Here is a 13,469-nt window from a genome sequence, read left to right on the forward strand (position 1 = left end):
GAGGCCCGCGTACCGCAAAAAAAAAAAAAAAAAAAAAAAAAAAGAAAAAGCCTCTCTGACCAAATATTTTCTGCCCATTTCTCACTAAGTAGATAGGTCTTATTTTAGTTTGATTTTGAAAGATAAAAACGGGACCAAGAAATGTGAAATGGACAAGTGTAACTTGGCTCCCATCTGCCTACACCCATGACAAAGAGAACCAGAGCCTATGGAACACCCGCCTCACGCCTGGTAGCATTCAACGTTGTTTATACATACTGACTCCTTAGAGCCTCGCAGGAGGCCCAGGAGGTAGGTATTATTATCTCAAACTTACGGATCAAAAAAAGAAACGAGAGATGATGCGCCTTCTCGAGATTGTATAGCTGATAAGCAGCAGGACCAGGGTTTGAAGCCAGGGAGACTGATTCCAGGGGTTTTCCTAACAATGCACCAGATGGACTGTATTTCCATACTATCTTTATAGCAACATTAGAAGGAGAAAGGCACATAAAGAAACAATAGCCTTGTTTTTCACTTTGTAAGGGAAGACAGTGAGAAAGATGTAAGTAGGAGAAAAATACCCTCAGAAGCCCATTTAGACAATGCAGCGCCTGCCAAGGAACAGTTATTGAGGCAACATTGCTGGAAATAATTTTAAAATAGATTAGCAAAGCATATTAAGGGAAAAGACAGAGAAAGGGCCTGAAAAAGCTGCCAGGAGTCATGTTGATTATGTCTGGAGGCTTCCATTTTAAAGGTTTAAGATACATTGAATGGTGTACCCCTATCTCTGGTATTGACTACATGCCAGGGGAAGAAAAAAATGCAGTGATCAAAATCATAGCGTGCACTAGAGATACCAAATAAAAGCATTCATATGCCAGAGTGTCTCCTGAAGGGCAAGTCCTTCTCTGCCATGGGACCAGAGGTCACTGAATCATTACTGAGATGATGAACTTGTGTGGGTGAAAGCAGCTCCAGGGGTAACCAGTGTTTCTATTACTGAATCACGTTTACTCTCGTCTGCATTTGGTTCAGGAAGCATAAAGTCTATGGTTAGGAAGGAAGGTCACATTCCTTTATTTACTTACATAATGAAAGGATAAATACATTCATAAGAGTTTGAGATAAGCTTTTGTGGTTTCAGAGAGCAATATGCGTACAAAGAACTTGGCGGAATTTGTTAAAATGCAGATTCCCAGTCCTCCTATCCAAACAGTATAATTCTGAGGGTCTAGAAGGAGGCTTAGGGATCTCCACTTAATAAACCTGCTTAAGGCAGTTCTGTTGCAAGGAGTCTTCACATCTCATTTTGAGAAGACCAGTTAGTGGTTCTTAACAAGAGACGTGCGCTAGAGTTGCCTGTGGGTCTTTACGAAACTGTGCCTGCCTGCAGGGTCATACCCCCTGTGTTCAGAATTCTGGAAGGAGGCCAGTTGTCACAGGCTGGGTTCCCCAGGAAGCTGACTCTGAGACATAGATGACCTCTGAAAAGAAAGAGATTGGGCAGAGAAAGAAGATAAACTGCAAAGCAGTCTCAGTGGAGGCCTCAGCTAATCTAAGGGATTGTTGAGGTGCTAAGATGACACCCCAAAGGTATACTTATTTGGGGTGAGGGAGCTGGGACTTTACCCCCCGCTTTGCATGGTTATTGGATACTGGCTGCCCTGGGGAGGGAAGGAGACCTTAATCATTAGCCTTGGCAATGCCCATAGGGGTCTCAGAGTGGAGAGCCATCTGCCAGCATCCGGAGGGCAGATGTGGCCAGTGCATCATTGCATCCCCCATGCTGAGTGTGAATTTGGTTTCCTTAGGTTTCCTGTGAGTCCCATGGGTGATTCTTATGCACTCCAGGTTGAGAACCAGGAATGCAGACATGTCACTGGTTATGAAGAGAAAGAAAGGATACTTGAGTGTTTTCCCTATGGGGTCAGCTGTACTGCTACCTCCCAGAGAATTCCCACTCATCCTACAGAGCTCAGATTGAGTGTCATCTGCTCTTTTGAAGACTTTTTGACCCCTTCAGGCAGAGTTAATCACTCAGCTCTCAGAGCTATCACTTATCTTGTATAAACTTCCATTATTATATATCTTTCCTCCCTGTTAGTCTGCTTATTCTACACGTCATATTCATTTTTATATCCCAGCATCTAACAGGGTCTATGCATAGTGGATGGTGTATGAATGAATGAATGATTTGCTTATCAGTGATTGAAGGGTTAAGAGAGGAAGCAATGAGCAAATAGCACTCTTAATATTTATCCCTTGCTATTTCAAAAATAGATTTTGGGTAGGATTAATAATATTTCCACCCTGATGTGGCAATTCTGATATCACGGTACCTCTCAGCCTACTTGGGAACGAGGGACTATTGGGAAAATTTTTTTTTGACCAACCCCTAGAGTGAATTTCACATAAAAGATATTTTAAAAGTGGTTCAAACTCTAGTGTGGTCCTGCATACCTTCTTTGTCTCTCTAGGACTCGTGCTAGCCTTGTCACCTTCTTGCCTATTAGAGGAGCATGTGTCAGATGAATGGGGTGACATGATGAGCTAACAGGCTGGTGGCAGATTTCACAAAGCCCCTGTTTAATGATTTTTAGAAGACTAAGACTTTCCTCCCCTTCCCCAGTAATCCAAATTCCCTAGATATATATCCAGAATGTCTAGGATGTATATTACGAAGGGCAGCCACACATACAAAGCCTAGTGAATTCCCAGCCAAGCAGCCCTTGGCTTGATTAGGTTGCAGCCTGTGCTCTCACTCCAGTCACTTGCATGAACAGCCCTGGAGTGGAACCACCAGAGATCAGCCACAGTAACAGGTCACCGAGGGCTAGGAGGAGAAGGGGAACACAGTGAGTTTCACAAGTTCCTTATCCATCCTGAGAAATGCCTGGGGACTCCAGTTGTTTGAGAGCCTGGTACCGTTACAGGCTCCTGACAATTTATTTTAGATTTGTCCCGAGGGAGAGAGTATCAAAATTTCCTACTGATGGCTTGTATAGTTGAATGATGCTGCTACTTGTTCAAGGGGAAAAGAAGAGCTTAGAAATATGATAGGAACTTTGGCTTCCCCTCAGTGCCTCTAAAGCCAGAAGTTTTCTACTGTTTTCTGTTATGCAAAATCTACAGTGCTTGAAACCATCAGGAGGTGGTGCAGGGTAGGTAGAAGGGCATTCAACCTGTACCCCCCGCCCCACCTGACTTCACCGTAAATGATTGCTTCACTTCAAGATGGCATTCTGGTACAGACGATATTCTGAGAAGAAACCTTACCCTTTCAGAAGTCCTGTGGATGCCTTATAAGTACATCTGTAAGAAACCCTATAGTTTATGAACATAGGTGATGATGAAGACAATAAACGTAAATGTTGTCAAACGTTAAGTAACATAGCTCAGGTAGGTGTGCTACGGAGTACTTCAAGAACAAAAGATAAATGTTTCCTAAATGCCTCCTAGATGCCGGACCCCACACACCTATCACCTCACCTTTCTCTGCAGTAGAGTCTGTGCTTTAGAAATGAGGAAACTGAGGCTCAGAGAATGAAGTCAGTTCCCCACTGTTGCAGCTTTAGTAAGGAAAGATTTCAGGTTCCTGCTAATCCGTCTCATCTCTGATGCTTCCAGGTAGAGTTGAGAGGGGCAGAAGCTGGAGAATGAAGAGGGAGGAGAGTAGGGCGGAAGAGGGTGGCAGTTGTAAAAGGGGCTAATACATTATATTTTGGAACAGTGTCATGGGAATCACCAGGGAGCTTTACTCAAATGGGGACTCTTTCAGTTCCTGTCAATGCATAAGCCACCCACTCCACAGCTTAATAGCTTAAACAAAAACAAGCCATTATTTTTTAATGAGTTTGTGAGCTGGCGGGCAGTTCTGTCTCAAGTGGGTTTGGCAGAAGTCCTGGGATGTCTCATAGGTCCAAAACAGCCTCACTCACTTTGTACTCTCTGCGAGCAGCAAGCTCAGCTGGGGCTTTCAGCGAGGGGAGGGGTCTCAGTTCTCCCCGTGAGAATCTCCAAGTAGCCACTGGGCTTCTTTACAGTTGGCAGGTGGGTTCCAAGAAGGAGCATTCCCAGATGACTAGCCCCAGCAGATAAGCACTTCTCAAGCTTTTGCTTCCTTCACACGAATGCCTCACTAGCCAAAGCCAATCAAATGGACTAGCCCAGAGTCAGGGTAGAGACCTCTACAAGGGCAAGGAGACTGCCTACCACAGAGGGGTTCCCTTACCCTGCTATAGACTTTTTGCTTGAAAATCTAAACAGGTTGTATGCAGGTGTCTGTATTTTTAATAAGCTTCCTAAAGTGTCTCCACAGTATATCTTCCTAACTTTCCTTATCTATGACCTACTTCCTTTAAAACCTGCTTTATGCTGAAAATCTTGGTTAATTCATTAATTTGCAAGGCAATAAAATAGGCTTATTGACTGTGAGAGAAAGAGGTTCATTGACCTGGAGAGAAAACAATAATATCAACAACCACAAAAATTCCACTAGAAAAGCAATCTGTAGTCACCAGTGACCTCCATGTCACTATGAAATGAACATTTTTCAATCCGCATCTTTCTTGATTCTTTACCAGCACTCAGTATTGTTGATCGTGCCGTCCTTATTAAGATACCCTCTTCCCTTGCCTTTTGTGATGTATCACACACACCTCTTCTTTTCTTCCCTTCTGTCTGCTACTTCTAGTCTCTTTTTGGTTCATTTTCTTCTTTCTAACCTCTAAATGTTGACATTTTCCAAGGCTTGGTTCCAAATGCTTTATTTTTCCCTCATTCTCTACTCTAGGCAATGTCACAGCCACCAAACACTTCCATCATCAACTATCACCTATATGCACGTGACTCCCAAGCTTACGGGACTAGTCTGGATCTTTACGCTGAGCTGCAGACTTATACCTCCAACTATTTTTTCTACATCTCTCCTAGAACGTCTCAAAGGAATTCAAATTAAAAATGTCCAAATTTGAACTCAATCCTCCCCTCTATCTAATGCCATTCTGTCTCCTTCTATTGTTTATTATGTTAGTAAACTGTACAGTCATCTAGGTCATTCTGCAGTGAGAGTTTGAAGAGTAAATTCTGTCACTTCTCTCTCCATCGACCACACATACACCTCATTCAATCCACCACCACTCGTTTTCATCTCCCCTGTAACGTATCAACCTCTCTCCAGCATCTCCTACTGCGGCATCCTCAGCCAGACTGCCGTTATTTCTCGACCAGAAAACAAATTTTAAAAAAGCTTTCTAAGTGGTCCCCCAGAATCATCTCATTCCTTTTCTCTCCACCTTTATGACCCACCGTTCTTTATCCATGTGTTCATCAGAATAATGTTTAAAAGAAACCTAATAATGTCATTTCATTTAAAGCGTTCGTTATCTACCTTGATGATTTTAGAATAAAAAGCAAAATCTTACCATGATTCATAAGATCTTGAATGACCAGTTCCTGCTTCCTTTCCAGCCCCTTTTGCCAATCTCCCTTTTGTTTTCTGTAGTTCCCATGCCCTGGCCTTCTTTTCATTCCTCTAATATACAGTCATCTGCCACCTGGGGACTTTGAATGCCTCCTCAACCCCATTTTCTTGCTAATTCTTCAGATCTCCGTTCACACATCCCCTCTTAGGGAAGTGAGTCCTCACCATACCCACCAGGCTACATCAGGACTTCTTATTACACTCACGGTCCCATGAGCTTCTGATTCTTAGAATTAACCACAGTTCACAATAACACATCTACTTGTGTGTTTACTATGTAAGTGTCTGTCTTCTCCACCAGGCAGTACGATTCATGAGGGCAAGAAGTGCATTTGTTTATCTCATTATATTTAGTGCCTGTCATATAAATAAAATACTACAACATATTTTTGAATGAGTGAGTAAATGGGGGAAGGAAGGGAGGAAAATGCTTGCCCAAGATGGCCACCTTTAATGTTAATTGACTATTTTGGTTGGGGGGTTGGTTCAGGCTTGTCTTTTTATGTTGGATCCCTTTTTGTCATATTACTCTCATCTTCTGTGGTAGACTACTATTGGCCGGGACGGCTTCATTTTGTGCCATGACCATTCTGCTCTGTGGTTAGCCTGCCTCAACACCAGCATCTGGAACTGCCCATCCCAGAATGAACCCCTCTTCTTCCAGGCATGTTTTAGGCTAATGCTAAGTACTAGTTTTCAGAGTCTATGCTGCTAGAAGTAACCTGGCTCTGGTGAGCAGAGTCTCAAGATTCCATAATACTTTCCTAAGTTGGCTCCATGAGGTACATGTCTGCCAATGTTAAGTAAGATGAAACCCACCTAAAACTGGATTGAATGATAGCAGGAGGGTATGGGAGCTTGTTGCTAAATGAGACAATTTTATGCAAGTAAACTGGCAATATTAATATTAGGATATATCCCATGCACATTATTTGAAATCTGCAAGGTACATGCTTCCTGTTTTCAAACAACATTTGTCCTTGAGAAATATAAGTTTGTGTGGTTTCTCCACTTATTTGAATTGAATTTCTGACAAAACAACCCACAGTGCAACCAGTCAGCCCGAGCTGCTTTGACACTCTGGGACGTCTGAAGCATACTGAGGGCAATTGATCAGACAACATTACTGTCCGTTCACCTTCAACTAATCCTTTCTGCCTTGACGTACTCTAGGGAGGACCACTCAGAGATTTGGTCGCTGCCATTTGTGAGGATTGAGTTCGTATAGGCGCCTAATTGTTGCCGCACCTTGCACTTTTAATGGATATTTTCATCTTGGTATTCTCCTTTCCTCCCATTTGCACACCCCCGCATTGATTTGTGTATAGACTAGCTTTACACTTTGATGAATCGGAAAAACAGTGCTCAGCAGTTTTGCATTGGGGAAATTATCTGTATTTTATTAAGGATGAAAATGGGTATTTAAAGGTGAGAGCTCTTAGAATGTTGTTCACAGGGCCCTAGCAGGCATGGCTAGTTCATTTGATAACTTAAACCTTAAGCTGTCTCCAGCAAGGCCTCTTGTTTGGTGAGTTACACTAACCTCTGGATAATTATACCATCTGCAAAGGAAGACAGATATTTTTGCAATTCATAGACTAGGAATAAGGTGTTTTTTTCCCTTGCTGAGTTTGACAATAGAAAAATGACCTTAAACATGTCAAATTTAACATACACCAAACTAAGATGATTGGTGATTTTTTAAAAATGTATACTCATCCATCCATTAATTTATGTTCTATCCAAAAACATTGGGAAACTCACAAATAAGTGGAAATTAAACACTTCTGATTAACTTATGGATCATAGAAGGAATCAAAACAGAAATCATAAAATACTTCTAGATGAATGAAAGTGAAGATTCAGCATAATAAAATTTGTGAGATATAGCTAAGAACTAAGAACTAGGCAGTTCTTAGAGGGAAATTTATAGTTGGAAATGCCTATAATAAGAAAGAAGAAAGATCTCAAATAAGTAACCTAACCTCAAGTAACCTAACCTCTACATTAAGACACTGGGAAAAAAGGTAAAACTACAACTAAAGATGGCAAAAGAAAAGAAATAAAGATCAGAGTGAAAATTAATGAAATAGAGAATAGAAAAAAAAACAGAGAAAATAAATGAAATCCAAAGGTGGTTCTTTGAAAAGATCAACAAAATTGACAGAATTTTAGTTAGATTCCACCCACTCGCCCCAAAAAAGAAGACTCTAACAACTAGAATCAGAAAGAAAAGAGAGAACATTAGTACCAACCTAATAGAAATTAAAAAGGGCTATAAAGGGAGTATTATGCACAATTGTAAGGCAACAAACTATATAACTCAGAAAAAATGAACAAATCCTACAAAGACATAACTAAAACTGACTTGTGAAAAGACTGTCTAAATAGATCTACAACAAATAAAGAGATTGGATTTTTAAAAATTAATGTAAAGGTAGGCTTAGGCCTGGATAGCTTGATTGCTAGATTCTATCAAATATTCAAGGAAGAATTAATACCAATTCTTCACAAACTCTTCCAAAAAATAGTAGGGGAGGAAACACTTCCCAAATCACATATCACAAGAAAAGAAAATTACATAATTAAACCCTACCTGACAAGATGATGTGGAATATATAATGATGCCTCTATTGGGAAATGAGTACTCTAAGACATTCAGCTCCATAGCTTAGGAAAAACAGAAGGGGCATGTTTACAAACAAGATCATAAGCACAATAAAAAATTTCCCAAGGAAAGTCAATTTATTTTGATGTCTCTTTTCCTGAAAGGAAAATATTGTCTCCAGTTCAAAATGGGATTTTATAATTCAAGGAGCTCTAGAGTTTCCTTGTTACATTTTATAATTTGAGATTTGATTACATCTGAATATTTCTACTATTATATATTCTAATCCTCCAGCCACTGAATAATCTACCTGTATATTTCTTTCTGTTCCAGTAGAGAAAGTGCCTCTCCATCTACACTCCAATATAGCAATCCTGCCTACATACACACTTATTATTTGACCTCTCGGTGGTGTGTATGTGTGTCTGTGTGAAAGATATCCTATGAATGATACACAGTATATACCTAGTAGTATTATATAAAGTAAAAAACCTGCTCCTCTTTGAAAAATTCTTTTGTTTGCTCTAACACTACACTTCATGAGGAAGACAGGAGTCCTCCTCTAACCCTTAGTCACTCTTTCTAATGCCAGCATGCCAAAGGCTTTGGTGCCGATATAAATCGGTCCAAAAACGCTGCTGAGGCTGCAGCGCCGATACTGTTAACATTGGGCTAAGATCAATAATCCATGGACATTTAGAGAGAGATTCTTTTAGCATTTTCTTTTTTCTGCTTTCTTTTTTTCTTTACCCTAGGCAAATGTCCCCAGTGGCTAGATAACAGGACAATTTATATGAAAAGTATTACGCTGAACTCAACATCACCTGGTGTTATTAACACAAGATAGTAGCTACAGATCACTTGCCCTAGGAGGCTTTCCTGCCAGAAATTTCCTTGGACCTCATGTAAACAGACTTCTGGTGACCGTGACCCATTCATGCCTAGCTATACCCAAATCCCAGGACCATCCCTGATTAATCTCAAGAAGGACTCTTGTTAATTACCTTAAATTATTTACTTGAAAGGGAACAGGGCATGCTTAATAAACTTTTGTTTTTCTAGTTAGGATATCATTTTAATTGATTCAGTCACTTTGAAGTTCAGGTGTCATTTGCCAGTTTGCCAGGGAGTCTCTTTCTGCCGGTGGGCCAACACTACATACACAAAAGGACCAACGGGACACGTACGATCTCACTGGAGCTGAGCAAAGAATTGCTCTAAAACCCAACCTAGCTATTCTACCTCAGGTATGTGCCACTTTGCTTATTTGGCAATGCTGCAAAATGACAGTAAGAATATCTCTGTGGGATTAACGTTTTTCTCCTGCCTCCATCTGAACCAAGTAGTCCACTGTAGATCTCCTCTCTTACTCTGACAGCAAATTCCAGCCATACTCATTCAGCTGAGAATTTTAAAAATCTCCCTTTCATTTATTAGTGTCACTCCCTCTGCCTTCTTCTTATCACGCTCTGGACCTGCCGGTCTGGGCATCTGGCATTTCTTGATCCTCCTTCCTATCTTAGCTAACCTACTGAAGTATGTTGACCAACTGCCTGGTTTTTTTTTGTTTCTTGATTAACATTCATTTGCTTCATTGAATTCAATACCTCCGACCCTTGATAATGGATAAAAATCCTCCCACTGTGCTAGAACTGCCCAGCCCTGGCTTCCTGTATCCCAGTGTGGCAGGACATCTTTTCTCCTTGTATAGGCTTGGCTCCAAACAATTGACAAAGAGATTTGATGAACTTCTGACTTGGTACAGAAAAATCAGCACAAAAGAGATAGATTCTGTTTTATGGAATTGCTCGTGAGTAAAATACAGTGCATGTTTTTCCCTTTAAAAAAGGCAGCTAAACTCTAATAAGTCTGATTATCAGGACTGAATATATGAAGATGAAGGCAATAGTTGGAAATTCCTATATGATGGTACATAAAATAGATGAAACATTAAATAAGGTGTGATATATAGCAACTGTAATCAAGTGTATTTACTGTTGATAATTTTAATTAAGGAAGTTGTTAATGGGGTTGTGTATATTCAGGAAGGATTTCATGGCTTTATTTTTAGAAGCACAGACTCTCAAATTTACAAGTCATACGAATTAAATGAATCCAATGATTTACAGGTAATTGAAAGCCATCCTTCCAGTGCTAGAGAATAATTTTAATTGCAAATGTTATTAAACAGTCCTTGTGAATTTATTTATGTGAATAAAGTTCCCATAATAGTGCTAGTATTTGTTGTTTCAATGTGTATTATACAGTCATTAAAGGTCTGCAGAAATTAAAGTACCTTTCCCTTTCATTTATTTCCTGAAATGTTTACTTCAAATTAGTTCCCTGAAAGCTTACAATGTGGGTTGGTTAAGTTTTTGTCTCAATACCACCAACATTTACTTATGTGAGGGTCTAAGTTCTTCAGTAGATGGGAATCCAAGATTTTAAAGAAAAATGAATTATGCAAGTTCATCATAGCACCTACATATAATAGAGAGTGGAGGAACCCTGGTTTTCAGGTCCATCCATGCCCATCTGCTCCTGCCAGGGAAGTACCCTTTGGACAGGATACAATCTTTAACCTGAATGATGCAGGTAACATTTTGACTGGCAAAATTTGAGAAGAATCTGTACTCAGCTGTCTTTGAAATCATTTGTTCATTTTCAAGGAGGTCAGAGAAGATGTGAACAGAGACTGAAATGCTGAGCTGCATAAATCAGCTGTTTATTCTTTCATTCATTTAATATACACATATTACATGACTGTATAAATCTTGCTTTTCATTTTCTGTATGATGCTTTGACATCATGGGGCCTTGGCTGACTGGGAAGGGACAGCCTCTGCCAGGGCTAGCTAATTCCTAGAGATAGCAAACTAGTCCCTTTGTAACATAACCTTCATATGCAAACCAACCAGTCCAATGTTCATATCCCTCAATCACCTTCTTTATTGAATGTCTACATGTGAAGCCAACACTCCTCTGGCCTAACCAGGCCAGGACTAGGTACCAGACAACTCGAGGCAGCCCACACACCCCAGAGCCTGCTGAAATTATTCAAACTAGCCAATCCTAATCCTTTTTACCTTGCTTTACCCATTTCTTTTTCTTTTTTTTTTTGAATTTTATTTTTTTATACAGCAGGTTCTTATCAGTTATCTATTTTATACATACTAGTGTATATATATATCAATCCCAATCTCCCAGTTCATCCCACCACCCCTGCCCCGCCTTTGCACCTTCGTGTCCATACGTTTGTTCTCTACATCTGAGTCTCTCTTTCTGCCTTGCAAACCGGTTCGTCTATACCATTTTTCTAGATTCCACATATATGTAGTAATATATGATATTTTTCTCTTTCCGATTTACTTCATTCTGTATGACAGTCTCTAGGTCCATCCACATCTCTAAAAATGACCCAATATCATTCCTTTTTATGACTGAGTAATATTCCATTGTATATATGTACCACATCTTCTTTATCCATTCGTCTGTCAATGGGCATTTAGGTTGCTTCCATGACCTGGCTATTGTATATAGTGCTGCAATGAACATTGGGGGGCATGTGCCTTTTGGAATTAAGGTTTTCTTGGTTATATGCCCAGAAGTGGTATTGCTGGGTCATATGGTAATTCTCTTTTTAGTTGTTAAGGAACCTCCATACTGTTCTCCATAGTGGCTGTATCAATTTACATTCCCACCAACAGTGCAAGAGGGTTCCCTTTTCTCCACACCCTCTCCAGCATTTGCTGTTTGTAGATTTTCTGAGGATACCTGTTGTAACTGGTATGAGGTGATACCTCATTGTAGTATTGATTTGCATTTCTCTAATAATTAGTGTTGTTGAGCAGCTTTTCATGTGCCTCTTGACCATCTGTATGTCTTCTTTGGAGAAATGTCTATTTAGGTCTTCTGACCATTTTTGGATTGGGTTTTTACTTTTTTTAATATTGAGCTGCATGAGCTGTTTATATATTTTGGAGATTAATCCTTTGTCCATTGATTCGTTTGCAAATATTTTCTCCCATTTGGAGGGTTGTCTTTTCGTCTCATTTATAGTTTCCTTTACTGTGCAGAAGCTTTTAACTTTCATTCGGCCTGATTTGTTTATTTTTGTTTTCATTTCCATTACTCTAGGAGGTGAGTCAGAAAAGATCTTGCTGTGATTTATGTCAAAGAGTGTTCTTCCTATGCTTTCCTCTAAGAGTTTTATAGTGTCTGGTCTTACATTCAGGTCTTTAATCCATTTTGAGTTTATTTTTGTGTATGGTGCTAGGGAGTGTTCTAATTTCATTCTTTTACATGTAGCTGTCCAGTTCTCCCAGCCACCACTTATTGAAGAGACTGTCTTTTCTCCATTGTATATCCTTGCCTCCTTTGTCATAGATTAGTTGACCATAGGTGTGTGGGTTTATCTCTGGGATTTCTATCCTGTTCCATTGATCTATATTTCTGTTTTTGTGCCAGTACCATATTGTCTTGATTACTGTAGCTTTGTAGTATAGTCTGAAGTCAGGGAGTCTGATTCCTCCAGCTCTGTTTTTTTCCCTCAAGATTGCTTTGGCTATTTGGGGTCTTTTGTGTCTCCATATAAATTTTAAGATTTTTTTGTTCTACTTCTGTGAAAAATGCCATTGGTAATTTGCTAGGGATTGCACTGAATTTGTAGATTGCTTTGGGTATTATAGTCATTTTCACAATATTGATTCTTCAATCCAAGAACATGGGATATCTCCATCTGTTTCTGTCATCTTTGATTTCTTTCATCAGGGTCTTATAGTTTTCTGAGTACAGGTCTTTTACCTCCTTAACTAAGTTTATTCCTAGGTATTTTATTCTTTTTGTTGCAGTGTTGAATGGGATTGTTCCCTTAATTTCTCCTTCTGATCTTTCGTTGTTAGTGTATAGGAATGCAAGAGATTTCTGTGCATTAATTTTATATCCTACAACTTTACCAGATTCATTGATTAGCTCTAGGAGTTTTCTGGTGACATATTCAGGATTATCTATGTATAGTATCATGTCATCTGCAAACAGTGACAATTTTACTTCTTCATTTCCAATTTCTATTCCTTTTATTTTTTTCTTTTCTGGTTGCCGTGGCTAGGACTTCCCAAACTATGTTGAATAAGAGTGGTGAGAGTGGACATCCTTGTCTTGTTCCTGATCTTATAGAGGAAATGCTTTCAGTTTTTGACCATTGAGAATGATGTTTGTGTGGGTTTGTCATATATGGCCTTTATTATGTTGAGGTAGGTTCCCTCTATGCCTACTTTCTGGAGAGTTTTTATCATAAATGGGTGTTGAATTTTGTCAAAACCTTTTTCTGCATCTATTGAGATGATCATATGGTTTTTTGCTTTTTTTTTTTTTTTTTTTTTTTTTTTTTTTTTTT

The sequence above is a fragment of the Monodon monoceros genome, unplaced genomic scaffold (assembly GCF_005190385.1).
Source record: "Monodon monoceros isolate NGI ecotype Baffin Bay Population unplaced genomic scaffold, NGI_Narwhal_1 Super_Scaffold_4, whole genome shotgun sequence".
In the NCBI taxonomy this organism is placed as follows: Eukaryota; Metazoa; Chordata; class Mammalia; order Artiodactyla; family Monodontidae; genus Monodon; species Monodon monoceros.